Here is a 15,127-nt window from a genome sequence, read left to right on the forward strand (position 1 = left end):
CTTTGAGGGCATCCCAACATATCATCTTGGCCATTGTGGGCAAAATTATCAACGTATACCAGCTGATTAGGCGGTGGTATGTATATAGCGCCGTAACCTTTTTCCATATCCCATATACATATATACGTGTCTATAACGCCATCTGGTCATGGGTCAATATACATGTAAATGAATGCAATGCATGAGAAGTACGTCAATAAAATCTTTCAGAGTGTCATAAGACCATTATGCCTTTGATTAATATCATGAAATAAACTTATCAACTTATGTATTTTCTGAGACCCATGAACAGATGATAGAATAATAGGACACATGGGGAATCAAGAACATAAGCATAACTAGCATTTCTATGAATAGAGTCATTTATGGAAGTTGTGCACTTGCTCGTTTTGTTTGTATCGTATGGATCATCCCAAAAAGAAAGAAGAGATAGCCTTAACATACCTGAACCGATTCTCTTTATAATCCATCTAACACACGTCAATTGCGAAAAAGACACGTAACGACAGATCAAGGTAGGAAAAAATCCGTATGATGTTCTTGAGAAAGATTATACCGAGCTCCCTTAGAATTGTAAAATCTCACGTTGCTTTGAATTGTTGAAGATCTTACATTGCTTATGTGATATATGCAAATGCATATTAGAATGACCAAAGTAACGTGATGAGATTCTTTAAGAGTCATGAGACTCTTAAGTTTGAGATAGTAACGTTATGAGACTTATTAAGAGTCATGAGACTCTTAAGTTTAAGATATCTTATACATGGATGTGAGCCCAACTTTGGATGACTTAGTCACAAAATTTCCTCCAAATGTGCCACCTTTTATGTGACTTTATGAGTCACAATTTGGCTTTGATGTGCTGCCACGTTTTTTGGCTTGTCAAGCGTATCCAAATTACTTAATTATCTTAATCACTTAGTTAATCTCCCACTAAAAATTCATAATTACCTAATTATCCACATTATTAAGATTTATCTTAAATTACTTAAAATATTGCTCATTTTCAGCACACCTTATACATCTCACTATCATGGTCATGTGGTATCTTGTATGAAACTAGTCCATAAATACAGGGTATTATAGCTCGGACCGTATTTTTATCCCAAAATGTCAAACCTCGACGAAGTCATTTCCTTCGATTCGCTTACCCTCTCACCTTCACGAATTTACTTATCACTTGTTTGAAATAGCAAAATGCTTATAATCTTAAAATAATCTCATTCCCGAACATACATCAATTAACTTACGATTAAATCCAGTACGAAAATGCGGGATGTAACCTCTCATTTTCGAGTTTCCATCAATTTACTTATGGCGCACCGTACAAAAATATGTGGTGTGACAATCTTTGTCACATCTTAAGGTCTTTGGATCTCTATGTTATGCAACCAGTCCAAATGAGCATGATAAATTTGCTGCTAGAGCCACACCAGTTGTAATGATGGGGTATTCTTCCACTCAGAAGGGTTACAAACTGTATGCACTACACACTAAGTCTTTCTTTGTCTGCAGGAATGTCAATTCTAGGAGCAAATATTCCCTTTCAAGCATATGAGGGATACAATCACTCCTTTATTTCCAGTTCTTGACTTGCTGTCTTCTAGTGACAGTGTTCCCTATGATGTAGTGCCATCTGGTAATCCCTCTAGTTCACTACCTGAGGAGTTTGCCTCAGCACCATCTATGGCACCACCCGAGGAAGCCAGTAGTCCTCATGAGGAGTCCCATATATCTGAGCCAGTACCAACAAATAGAGGTGATTGCAGCATTAATAAGCACACTTCTGAACCAACCAATGATCATCCTCTCAGAAGATCTGGCAGGACAGGAAGACCACCCCTTTGGCTGCAAGACTATGTAACCAGTTCAAAGAATGTATCTTGCCAGTATCTTTGTCTTCCTATGTAACATATGACAAAACCACACTTTCATACAAACATGCTATCACAGTGTACTCTACTGCCACTGAAGCTAAGTCATTTGCAGAAGCAGCCTAGGACCCTTAGTGGATAGAAGCAATGTAGTTGGAGATTGAGGCCCTAGAAGCTAATCATACATGGAGCATAGTATACCTCCCTCCTAAGAAAATGCCTATAGGGTGCAAGTGGATATTCAAGATCAAGTACAAGGCTTCAGGGGAGATAGAGAGGTACAAAGCTAGACTAGTAGCTAAGGGATATAGTCAGCAGGAAGGTCTTGATTACATAGAGACCTTTTCATCTGTAGCTAAGATGGTCACAATAAGAACCATTGTTGCTCTTGTTGCCTCTATGAATTGGCTAATCTATGAGATGGGTATCCATAATGCATTTTTGAATGGTGATCTATTAGAAGAAGTCTACATGCATGTTCCTTAGGGGTTTGCTAGACAGGGGGAGACTATGAAGGTCTGCAAACTCCCTAAGTCATTATATGGTCTTAAACAGGCTCCTAGATAATGGAACAAAAAAATGACAGAGGCCTTGGTCCAAATGGGATTTTAGCAGAGTCACTATGACTATTCTCTATTTGCCATGAAGACCAATGGTGATATAACAGTGGTGTTAGTATATGTAGATGACCTACTAATTACAGACAATAGTCAACATCTCCTATAACATACAAGAGATGAGTTGCACACCAGAATTCAAGATGAAAGACTTGGGAGAGTTAAAGTTCTTCCTTGGGATTGAGTTTTCAAGATCAAGTAAGGGTATTGTGATGTGTCAAAGGAAATATGCCCTAGAACTAATAACTAAAGCTGGACTAGGTGGAGCTAAGCTAGTTGGTACTCCTTTAGAATTGAATCACAGGCTGACATCTCAGGAGTATGATAAGCACACATAAAGTAACAGCAAGGATGAAAATCTCAAGGATGCAGATTAGAGGTTAGTAGGGAGGCTGTTGTATCTCACCATGTCCAGACCAGACTTGGCCTTTACAGTCCAAGTACTAAGCCAGTACATGCATAGCCCAAAGGTTTCCCATATGGAAGTTGCCTTAAGAGTGGTCAAGTACATAAAAGAAGCACCTGGAGTAGGATTTCTTATGCTTGCAAAGAGCTCTAACCAACTGCCAGCCTATTGTGACTCAGACTGGGGAGCTTGTCTTTAGACTAAAGAAGGTCTGTAACAGGTTATCTAGTGAAGTTTGGAGATGAATTAGTCTCATGGAAGTCAAAGAAACAAGAAACAGTGTCAAGAAGTTCAGCTAAAGCTGAGTTTAGAAGCATGGCTACATGTACAACAGAAATCACTTGGCTTATTGTTCTGTTCAAATAGCTTGGAGTTGATACTGAGCTACTAGTACAATTGAGATGTGATAGCAAGACTGCAATTCAGATTGTTGTCAATCTTATATTTCATGAGAGAACAAAATATATTGACATATATTTTCATTTTCTAAGGGAAAGAATATTACAGGGTATGATTCAAATGAATCATGTTTCTACCAAGGAGCAACTTCCAGACATACTTACAAAGAGTCTTGCGAAAACACAACATGATCATTTGCTGCATAAGCTGGGGGTGAAGGATTTGTATTTGACTATCAGCTTGAGGGGGAGTGTTAACTAGGGTTAAGCAAGCTGACTATACTAGAGCTAAGTTAAAGAAGTAGAATTAGTTGCTAAGAAGTTAGGTTGTTAAATGTTAGTTAAGAAGGTAGTTAGTACTGTAGCTGTGTATATATAATCTGTACTCTCATTGCAATGGACATGAGATTTCATTCTCTCAGTTTCACAGAGTCGGTGGCTTCATTCTCTTCCTTTCTCCCTCCTTCACGATCATAGCTGCTCAATTGTAACTGAGTTGTAACCGCCACTGCCATAGCTGTTAACAAGTCTTATAACTTCTCCACATAACACACTAATAGTCTGTTTGGCCAAGCTTCTCCAAGCCAAAAGCACTTTTTTTTTAAAAGTAATTTTTTTTTCAAAATTGAAGTGTTTGGCCAAGCTTTTAGAGGAAAAAAGTCCTTTTGAATAGAAGCAGAAACAGTTTTGGAGAAACAGAAAAAGTAGCTTCTCTCTAAAAGCACTTTTGAGAAAAATACATCTAGAAGCAGTTTAAAAGCTTGGTCAAACACTAATTGATGCTCAACACTGCTTTTCAAATAAATTAGTCAAACACAAACTGCTTCTCACCAAAAGTACTTTTGAAAAAACATTTGTCAAAATAAGATTATTTTTGCAGCTTGGCCAAACATGTTATAAATCTAAAAGAATATCAGCTCAAAAATGTGGTTTGTGGTAGAAGAAGGACCTCAGTTATTCCGTTTTAGAGTAGAACTATGTGACCTTTTGCTGCCACTATCTAAAAGAGATCCGTACTTTAACTCCAACTTTAGTTTTATCTTAACGAGGGGATTACAAAGAAGATACATCTTGCTCCGTTATGGGTGTAAACATTAGTTCTAACCTTACCTATGATTAACTTAATAAAGATAAAATTTTAGCAAATGACCCAAACACTTGCCACTAACTTCCTCCAGTATAAAGAAAACAAACTCACAGAGAGCAGAGCTGTACAATCAAATATGTTTCAAAGTTGATTCCCATTTAACTAGCTACGTCAAAACATAGCAAATGTCAGAATGCTGAATTTTTCCTTATATTTTTCTGTACTTTTTCAAATATGAGCTCCCACTTTCCTCGCCTTTTAGAATCTGGGACAAGAGATAAGAGTCAATGACAGAGTGAGCAAGAGTTGAGATCATTATTGACTTTTGTGAATAAATAAGTACAGGATGAACAGCAGTCTGATAGCGTGGTCCCTTTTGGCACGCATCTCAATTCACTCATTACGTTAACCCTTCGACAAGTCCGCTATCCGAAAAGCCTCTGGTGAAGCTTGGGAAATCACCAAAAGGCTATTTGCTTGGCGTGTGCGGAAATTGGAAGAGTGACGGGGTTGATGATGCCTACTTTTGATACTTCCAGTGGTCCTGCATGTAGAATAGACATCTAGTTTCGGATTCGTGATCTTCTAGTCCAATTAGATATAGCCACGTTTCCTATTGGACGAAAAGATAGTTGAAAGCTATTCGTATATACGTGAAGAGACATGTACTACTCCTGTATTGAAAATACAGCCACTGGTTTGGTCAATGCTTCTCACTAGTATTTTCCAGTATTGAATTCTTTTTAAAGTGTTTAGTTACTCATAAATAAGTAAAACTATTAACTTAAAAAATATAGCAGGCAACCTAGCTACAATTAACAGGTTAATCACCCTAATATTGTAAAACGAAAATTTACACTATTATATAAGTTAAGTTCTTTCTTAAATGAGCAGGATTAAAATAGCACAAAGTTGTACTTTACCATAAGCGAAATGCGGCTTTGCATGCTTTCCCGACATATACTAAAACGACGCGGCATCTTTTTCATTTTCTTAAGTAGCTATCATATTTAAACAAGAGTATGAAGTAAGACACAAGGAAATGAGAAAATGACACAAATATGAAATTTTGCAAATATGATTAAGAAGGAAGGCGTAATAAAACTATGAGAACAAATTAAGGCGAGCAAGATTGAGGTACAATGGTCGATAGATTAAAATTTTGAAGCTCTAATCCTTCACTATTTGAAAAGGAAACGCAATCCTTGCATTGGAGCTCCAGTCTCAAACTCTAACCAAGCGTATCTCTTTTTCCACCCTTCGGACTGGTATATTAATCCATATCTTTTTCATGAAAATCTAAATTCCCCATAAAGTGTCCCAAAATGTGTAAATACGTGAGAATGATTACAATTATTTATTCAACATGAGTTACATTCTTATTGTATATGTCAAAATCTGAACAGAAGAATCCTGCTTAAGGAAGAACGACCGAGAGTCAACAAAGCCGAGGTCACGTATAGGAGGCAGTATTCCGGCGAGTGATTCAGTTACGGTCGAGGTCGAGCACTCAATTCGGCCTGAACGGCGACACTTAGCCATTTTAGAGGAATATTCAATGGAATATTCCAAGAACTTAGGTACTCCGGTTAAGAACCGCTAGGTAAGGAAAGTGTTTGGTATAAATATCATGAGAGGGTGTGACGTAAAGGGAGCGGAGAAAAACACAAACTGGTATACATATCTCTAAAGGTGAAGATGTTCTCCCATCTGAGGCTCCTCGCTAAAAAAGGAGAAAAGAGCTTAGAACTTCGGTATTCATCTGTAATTCAAGTGTACGGAGGTCCGTCTTGTTCAAGAATGACGACTCTTTTCGTTTATGTATTCTTCATTATCATCTGATATTATTGGGGCAATCATCTATTTCTTACGTTATGAGATTCAATCGCAACTGTAATCAAATGTTATGTTCAGTTATGCTTGTTTATTCCTATCTTCTATCTCAGATCTAGAATAAATTATCTCTGACTAGGATTTGCCCCAAATCTTCTTATTTAATTGGTTTAACAAAGGCCTAATACTTTTTAGTCACTACCAGCGGGAACGATTTCAGCATGGGCCGGAATTCGCCACTTAGTCCTAAATGCAGTAATCGTCGCCGCATCCATCGTAAAGATGACAGGTTCAGGTTCATCCTCAGGTAGGTTTTTGAAGTCTGACCTATCCTTCCCGGAGCGTGGGATTATCTCGTCCACGGTGGGGAAGTTTTCATCTTCCACCATGGCCGCCCCTTCCTTATGAGAAGGTGCATCCGCAGCTAATGTCACAGGGTTAGAGGAAGCACTAGCCATTTTTTTGATTGTGTGCGAAAAAGAAATACAAAGGTGAAGGAGATGACAGTAGCAAAAGATACTGAAGGGAGAAAGAAAGCACATAAGCTGGAAATTCGAAGAAGAAAAGAACTCGGGCTTCAAAAGCTCTAAAAATACAACAATTCAAATGAGGAGTGCCTATCCCTATTATTAAGAATATAGGCACCCCAATCGAGAAAGCGCTAACGCTGCCTCATTAATTTCGAAACAGAAGAAGCGAGAGAAACAATGTAACGTATGGGGAACGTGCGCCATAATGGCGCATGATGAAACAATGTCATTCCAAACTGACAAAACGGTCAGGTGCGGCTCTTAAAGCGTCATGTCGTCATCTCGCCAAAAAAGGGGAATCACTCTTCGGCCAACGTGCTCATATTTCTCAAAAAGTGCAACTGGCGAAGTTCGCCCGCCGAGCTCGCCCAAAGGCAACCCTGACGGGCAGAGGGACTAACTGCATAGGTCAAAATCTGAACAGAAGAATCCTGCTTAAGGAAGAACGATCGAGAGTCAACCAAGCCGAGGTCACGTATAGGAAGCAGTATACCGGCGAGTGATTCAGTTACGGTCGAGGGAACGACTAGTTCAACACTTAGGCTTTTAGAGGAATATTCTACGGGATATTCCAAGAACTTAGGTATACCGGTTAAGGACCGCTGGGTAAGGAAAGTGTTTGATATAAATATCATGAGAGAGTGTGACATAAAGGGAGCGGAGAAAAACACAAACTGGCATACATATCTCTAGAGGTGAAGATGTTCTCCCATCTCAGGCTTCTCGCCAAAAAAGGAGAAAAGAGCTTAGAACTTCGGTATTCATCTGTAATTCAACTTTATCAAGTGTACGGAGGTCCGTCTTGTTCAAGAATGGTGACTCTTTTTGTTTATGTATTCTTCATTATCATCTGATATTATTGGAGCAATCATCCATTTCTTACGTTATGAGATTCAATCGCAACTGTAATCAAATGTTATGTTCAGTTATGCTTGTTTATCCCTATCTTCTATCTTAGATCTAGAATAAATCATCTCTCACTAGAATTTACCTCAAATCTTCTTATTTAATTGGTTTAACAAAAAGGCCTAATACTTTTTAGTCAAACACTTATATCAAGAAAATTTATTCTATTCATTTATCTTGGTCAATTTTCAGGGCAAAAGGTGAATAGAAGTACTAAAAGAAGTCGCTTAAGTATGAGTCCGAAACTTAAATGGAAACTTTTTGGACTCAAAATACGTTTTTACTGTGTTTAAAAAAAAAGATACTTTTCTACCTAAAACGCGATATTGTATTGCGTTTTACTTTAAGAAAATTTTAGCCGTTAAAGTAAAGCGCAGTATAATATCGCGTTTTACATAAAGCGCAGTATTATGCTGCGTTTTACTTCTTTTTTGGGCCCACCAATAAGTGTTCTGCGGTTAACTGACATAACAATAATTCAAAGATATAAAGCGCGGTATTATACTGCGTTTTACATAAAAAAATTCTGCACGCCGAGCTAGCACTTGCCTTATTTAAAGGCGTTAGGATTTTATGAAAATCCATTCAAAACTTTCCTTCAAACTTCCGTTCATACTTTTCTTCTTGTTATCAAGCATTTTTTTAATAATGTCTGAAGAGCCAAAAATAAGGGTTTCATTATATTGGGGGTGAAGTTGTAATGGAGAATAACTCTGTGAGGTATAGTTCACCTCCACAGTGTCATGTTAAATTGCCGCTTACAATGGAGTATTATCTTTTATTTTCATAATGTTTTTTGTCATAAGTGTTTGTACTTGTGTATGTTGCAATATCTATCAAATAAAAATATGTTCCACAATCTTGTTACATCTTAGTTTTTAACATGACCTTTTGAATTGGGATAATGATATGGTAGTTCCAACATTCAACTTATTGGTGTTAGTAAAGAAGACCAATCTGAAGATTGAAATTTCATAACATAATATTCGAAGAGATAAAAGCACAACAACCATAACCAAAGCAACATACATGAAAATAAAAGATAATAAAGGAAAAATCAAGACATTATTGTTTCGTTTCAGAAATATTGAATATGCATAGCGCGGTACAATACTACATTTTGTGTGTTGTCTTGTCGGTCTGAAAAGCTGACCGACTGTGCAAAAGTTGTTCCGTTTCAGAAAAATTGAATATGTATAGCGTGGTACAATACTACATTTTGTATGTTGTCTTGCCGATCTGAAAAGCTGACCGACTGCGCAAAAGCTGTTTCATTTCAGAAAAATTGAATATGTATAATGCGGTACAATACTACGTTTTGTGTGCTGTCTTGTCGGTCTGAAAAGCTGACCGACTGCGCAAAAGTTGTTTCGTTTCAGAAAAATTGAATATGTATAGCGCGGTACAATACTACGTTTTGTGTGTTGTCTTGTCGGTCAGAAAAGCTGAACCGACTGCGCAAAAGCTATTGTATTTCAGAAAAATTGAATATGTATAGCGCGATATAATACTACATTTTGTGTGAAATCTTGCCTATAAATAATGGGCGCAATGTAGTTATTTTCTACGCTTAACAATAACCAATAGCAAATATTTTCATAAAAGCAAGGTTTTTCTTTACGCTTTAACAAATGTCTCAACCCCTTTATGTCCCAAGGTGCGAGTGCGGAAAAAAATGCATGATGCACGATTGTTGGAAGAAGCTGGACGCCGCTACTGGGCGTGTATGAACAAGTTTTATTGGGTTCGTGACGAACCTATTTGCAATTTTGAGGTATGGATTGATGAACCATGTCAGCAGGAATACTACAAAGACAAGTTGTATTCTCTTCATAGTTTGTGTTTGAAGCAGTGGGAAAGAGAGCGACAATCCAAACGAGAAGTTGCGGAGTTGAAGGAGAAACTCAAGGAGGTGGAAGAAGAAAAAAATAAGCTGGAAGACAAATTTAAGTGGTTGGAGCAGAGAATACTAGGCGGCCGTGACTAAACAATGACATGTACGTGTTGAGCGTAGTAGTGTATCTTTATGTTTCCCGGGTCATGTGTTTTCATTAGTTATACTGAATTTATGTTATGTTTGTGTTTGTGTTGTAGTGTTAAAATAAAATTGTTGTTCAAATTGTGTTAAAACAAAATTGTTGTTAAAATAAAATTCTTTCCATTATTTACATAATGTATTATTTACATAAAATACAAACAAAAAAAATCAATGTGTCCCACAGCCTGTGTGCTTCAATGCAGCCGCTGGCCTGAGGCGCATCCCCTGTCGCCCGGGTACACTATCAGGATCATCCTCATCACGTCACCTCTTTATGTGAGGATGCGTTGCAGCATGATCGTCAGTAGAGCTGGCAGGATCGGTAGAAGGGGCCGTCGGTCCGTCAGCAACCTACAAAACAATTAGTAAGCTTAGTATATGAAAATGTATATTACTAATGTACGTGTTAAGTAAATATTTTCTTACCATGGTCTCGTCGGGCTCCTGAATATAAGCATCCGTGGTATCCTCATCATCGCATAAAGTGGGCTCCGTGATGGGCTGGGACGAAGCCTTAATAAGAAAATTAAAAATTAATTTATGGCAAATCATTAAGTAAAAAAACAAATTAAAATTTAATAGTAATACAAACATACATGCGCCTGTGATAGATCCGCCGCAACCGCCGGGGATGAGCCAAAACTCAACTTGCGCCCACCATCCACGTCTTGGGTCGGCCAATCCTCAGTTGCGGTAGATGGGCCTGAAAAGCACTTCTCTACATCTCCGTCGAATGTACCCGTGATCAACAATGGATCTGACGGGGTGACCTGCGATCCTGGCAGCTCCAGCTGAAGGTTGTACGACGACATGCTGCTGGAAGGCTCGTCTTGCTGAGGGATGTAACCCGGCTGATCGTCTCCAAGATCCTCATCAGGTGCCTCAACGCCCTCTTGCTGGGGACCACCTCCTCGCCGTCCCCCACGACCCCGTGGGGCACCCTGCCTCGTGGGATAGCCCTGCCTCGTGCCCGTCCCCTGGGGCGTGCGACAGGCCTACCCCGATGGTGGTGCTCCGGCGCCACATACTCAGCAGCGTGATCTAACCTCTCGTCCTCTCTGGCTCGCTGCAGTGTTCGGAGAGCCAGCTCTACCACCTGCCGGCCATACCTAGTGACTGCAGGATCGTCGGCATGCTGCTGCATCTGCAGTCCCAACCGGTAGAATAAATGATGACCAATAGCCTGCACAACATTTAAAATATTAATTACAGAACGCTATATCACAGTTATAAGTATGGGTTCAAAAAAAAATAGTGCCTCGTGCCTCCCGACGTATGGTCTGTGCCGACTGCCAGCTTGATGAACGGTGTTCCCGATCATCAGTCGGGTGTGACGGCGGTACCAGGGCGTATAAATCTCAACAGTCGCCGCCTGGATCTGTGAAGGTGGGGGCGGAATCAGATCCTCTCCGCCGGTCCCAAGTATGGACCTGCGCCTCTAGCCATGCTACAAATGCGTCGTCCGCCCTCGAACGATTATTCCAATGTGTAGCCTCCCATGTAGGCTCCCTCGATATAGTCTGCGGACGGTCAAATTGGCGAAGTGCCCGCTCTGTGGCATGATGCTCCATAATATCGAGGCACATCAGCGGGACAGAAGTTCTCCAAATCAGTCGGTCGATCGAGCAATAATCGGGCAGGCCAGCTATCAAGTCGTTGTTGTGTGGCGTCCAGATGAACTATCAAATAATAACATAAAAGTGAGTATGCGCAACACAAGTGAATTTATAACAAGTAAGTTTAGGTACATATTTACCTTTGCGGCCTCCAGCATATCCAACACATCCTTGACAAGGGGGAGATTATGATGAGCATCAATGGCTCGGTAGTTTCCACGCCGAAGAACCCACCTCCTAGCTAGAGGGAGAAACGGAGGTACTACATCCGGAGGTAATGGTGGTAGAGGTGGCTGCAGCGCTAGGAACCGCTCCCAGGCCCAAACCTAACATACAAGGTCGACGTAAAATTTAAGAGTCATTTTGACTATATAGAATTGGAAGTAATGAACAGAGTATTCAAATATGTTGTCACCTGTAGAAGCGGCAGAAAACCACATACGTCGCTCTCGGTGCCCATGCTAGCCCGACACATACTCCTGTACAGGTAAGCGAGAACAGCAGCACCCCAGCTGTACTGGGGTAACTCGTCTAGCTGCTGAAGATGATGTAGAAATGGCATACTCACTAGATTTCACGAAGTGTTCGGGAACAAGACACCCCCAAAAAGAAGAAGCAGTGCCAAGCTCGTGTACCGGTGAATATGTAGAACATCTATCTCGCCGGTGATGTCGGGGTGCAATACCTCCAAATGATATCTAGTAGCCGTCACGGAAATGCGACTGCCCCTTGAAGCTGCAGCCTGACCCTGTGGCCTGAAACCAGTGAACTGCTGCAGCAAGTCCAAATACTGGGCACGCGTCATAGATCTCATATACTGAGGCAGTGGAACGGCTAGTCCATCAGCAGGTAGCCCATATAAAACCTGAACATCCTGAAGCGTGATGGTGGCCTCGCCAATGGGCAGGTGGAAAGTGTGCGTCTCCGGTCGCCACCGCTCTATCAACGCCGTGATCAGAGACCAGTCGAGTTGCAGCCGCCTGATCTCAAAAATTCTATGAAAGCCCGTATCACGCAGGCACTGGACTACGCGGGGATGGAAAGCTCTCTCCCTCATAAAGTCTCACACGCCGTCCACTCTCCTGGCGCGGAGAGTCTGCTCCACTAGCTCTCCCTCCCATACGTAGGCGGACCTATGATCGCGCTATAACACTAATATCTCATCCGATAAAGGTACAGGATGCACATGCGGCACGTCCATGTCGTCTACTGTAAGTTAAACAATATTAATTGTGTGTTTGTGTTATAAATTAAATATTTTATTATTTAATTGGACAGAGTATATATCTATGGGTTCCAGGCTCGATATTTGAGGCCCAGTAGCACCAAACTATCCTGAATTCTTATATGTGTCAATTTCAATATTTTTAGAATTTTATTTGTGTTATAATAATTAATATTTAATTATTTAATTGGACAGAGTAAATATCTATGGGTTCCAGGCTCGATATTTGAGGCCCAGTAGCACCAAGCTATCCTGAATTCTTATGTGTGTCAATTTCAATAATTTTAGAATTTTGTTAGTTTTATAAATTAAATAATTAACTTTTAATTGGACAGAGTATATATCTATGAGTTCCACGCTCGATATTTAATTTGACAGCATATATTAATTTGTTAGTTCTGTGTGTTTGTTTTATAAATTAAATAATTAATTTTTGTAAAGTGTAATTGGATAGAGTTTGTAGTTAGTAGATACTTAAACTACACAGATTCTACGCTAAAAGGCTCTATATTTTACTACGCTAAATGGTTGTATATTTTACTACGCTAAAAGGCTCTATATTTTACTACGCTATAAGGGCACTATTCTTTAAGCAAATAATAATCTAAACTAAATAAAAACAACAAACATATTTTAATAACATAACATTCACGAAATTATATATAAAACGGTAAAAGAAATTTATGAACATTTTTATTAACAAAAAAAATTATTTCTCAACTTTTAACTAAAACACTAATAATTTAATTCGAATAAAAATAACATACAAATTTAATCGCAAACAAAACACAAAATAACGTGGAAACACATTCAAGACAATTAATATGCATTATTATACGAATTCCGACATAAACTACATCGGAATACCTCGATTTATGTTTTTAGAAATGTCGAAAAATTAAAATTTTGAGCCCGAAACGAGGAAACCACAACATCGAAGGCTTGTGCTGTATGCAGGACCTACAATCTTCAGTTTTTGTGTGACGGGTAGGGTCCACTCGAATTTATTTTTGAGGGGGGGGGGGGCGCTGTTGGAATTTTTTAATGGAGGGGGAGGATACCATTGTTAGTCGTGGAGAAAAAAGGGGGGTTTTAAATTTAATATGTAAAACGCAGTATAATACTGCGCTCTATGTAAAACGCGGTATTATACTGCGCTTTATTTTAACGGCTAAAATTCCATTAAAATAAAATACAGTATAATATCGCATTTTAGGTAGAAAAGTATTTTTTTTTTTAACATCAGAGAAACGTATTTTGAGTCCAAAAAGTTGTCATTTAACTTTCAGACTCGCTTAAGTATTTGATTTGCTAACTCAATTTTGGAAAGCGACTAGTCAATATAATTGAGGAATCAAATGTTATACTTCTGCCAGTTTTCACATTTCATTGAATTGGTAAATATGAAAAAGCACGCCAACCTGTTTTCTTGATAAATTAACTCCCTATACGCATAGGCTATAGGCTGCGACTACAGTAGGCTACCGATTGAAAGAAGGAAGTGAAGTTGGTTGGATGCAGGCCTTGCTGAAAACTATGGAGTTACTGTTGCCTTTCTCCTTGCTTCTTCCTTTCAATTAAAGATCAACGAATATTCCCTCCTCCTAGCCAAATCAACGGTTATTTTTTAAGTTTATATTAATTGCTTTAATATATATTACTACAATTTAATTAAATAGTTGTTATAATTAATGCTAATAAATGACTCTTTTAATATCTACATTAAAACTTTAGACAAATATTTTGGATTGGAAGCTGTAAGTAGCGATCCTGGAGTAGAAGTACTTTTGCAAATACAGAGTAAACTCAAAATGAGAAAGAAAATGGATACAGAAATGGAGTAGAATTCGATAAAAGTGGAGCATATATTGAATACATATATAATAAGTAAAATAAAAGTATTGAATATACTTATATAGAATATGACACCACTTATAATTATCATTATGTAGTAACTTACACATTTATTCATTTTTCTAAATATTGACATCTAAAGTAAAAATACTTTTGCAAATAGTGAGTGAAGTCAAAAAGAAAGCAAAAAGAAAAAATGGATACTGAAATGGGGCAGAGTTCGATAAAAGTGGAGTGTATATAATGTCTCTGAAACTGAGCTAGTTGAAGAGCATGTCCAGTATTGTGCCTCACGTGCGCCAGAAAGTTAGCTTCACCTGACACTATTTAGAGATAGAAATAGAATTTTCCTATCACCCCGTCTTCTCCAACCAGCTGCCTCTGTCAATTTCTATTTTTTGGTGTTACAATTTACCAACCCCCAACGCTTCAGTTCTCAGAACCAAAAGAAGACCAGTCAAAGTCTCTACTACGTTTTTGTTTGAGTCCGAAACTGAAATGGCGTTTTTTTGTACTTAAAATATGTTTTTACGGTTAAAAAACAAAGTTACATTTCTATATAATACTGTGTTTTACTTTAACGGAAAGTTAGCCGTTAACGTAAAACGCAGTATTATACTACGTTTAAGGAAAACGTAGTATTATACTGTATTTTCCTTTAATAAAATATAACCCCTCATTCTTCTTCCCCACGACAGATCTTCATTTTTATAAAAAACTCTCCCTCACCACTGCTGGTCCCC

This window comes from Nicotiana attenuata, chromosome 8 (assembly GCF_001879085.1).
Source record: "Nicotiana attenuata strain UT chromosome 8, NIATTr2, whole genome shotgun sequence".
Classification (NCBI taxonomy): Eukaryota; Viridiplantae; Streptophyta; class Magnoliopsida; order Solanales; family Solanaceae; genus Nicotiana; species Nicotiana attenuata.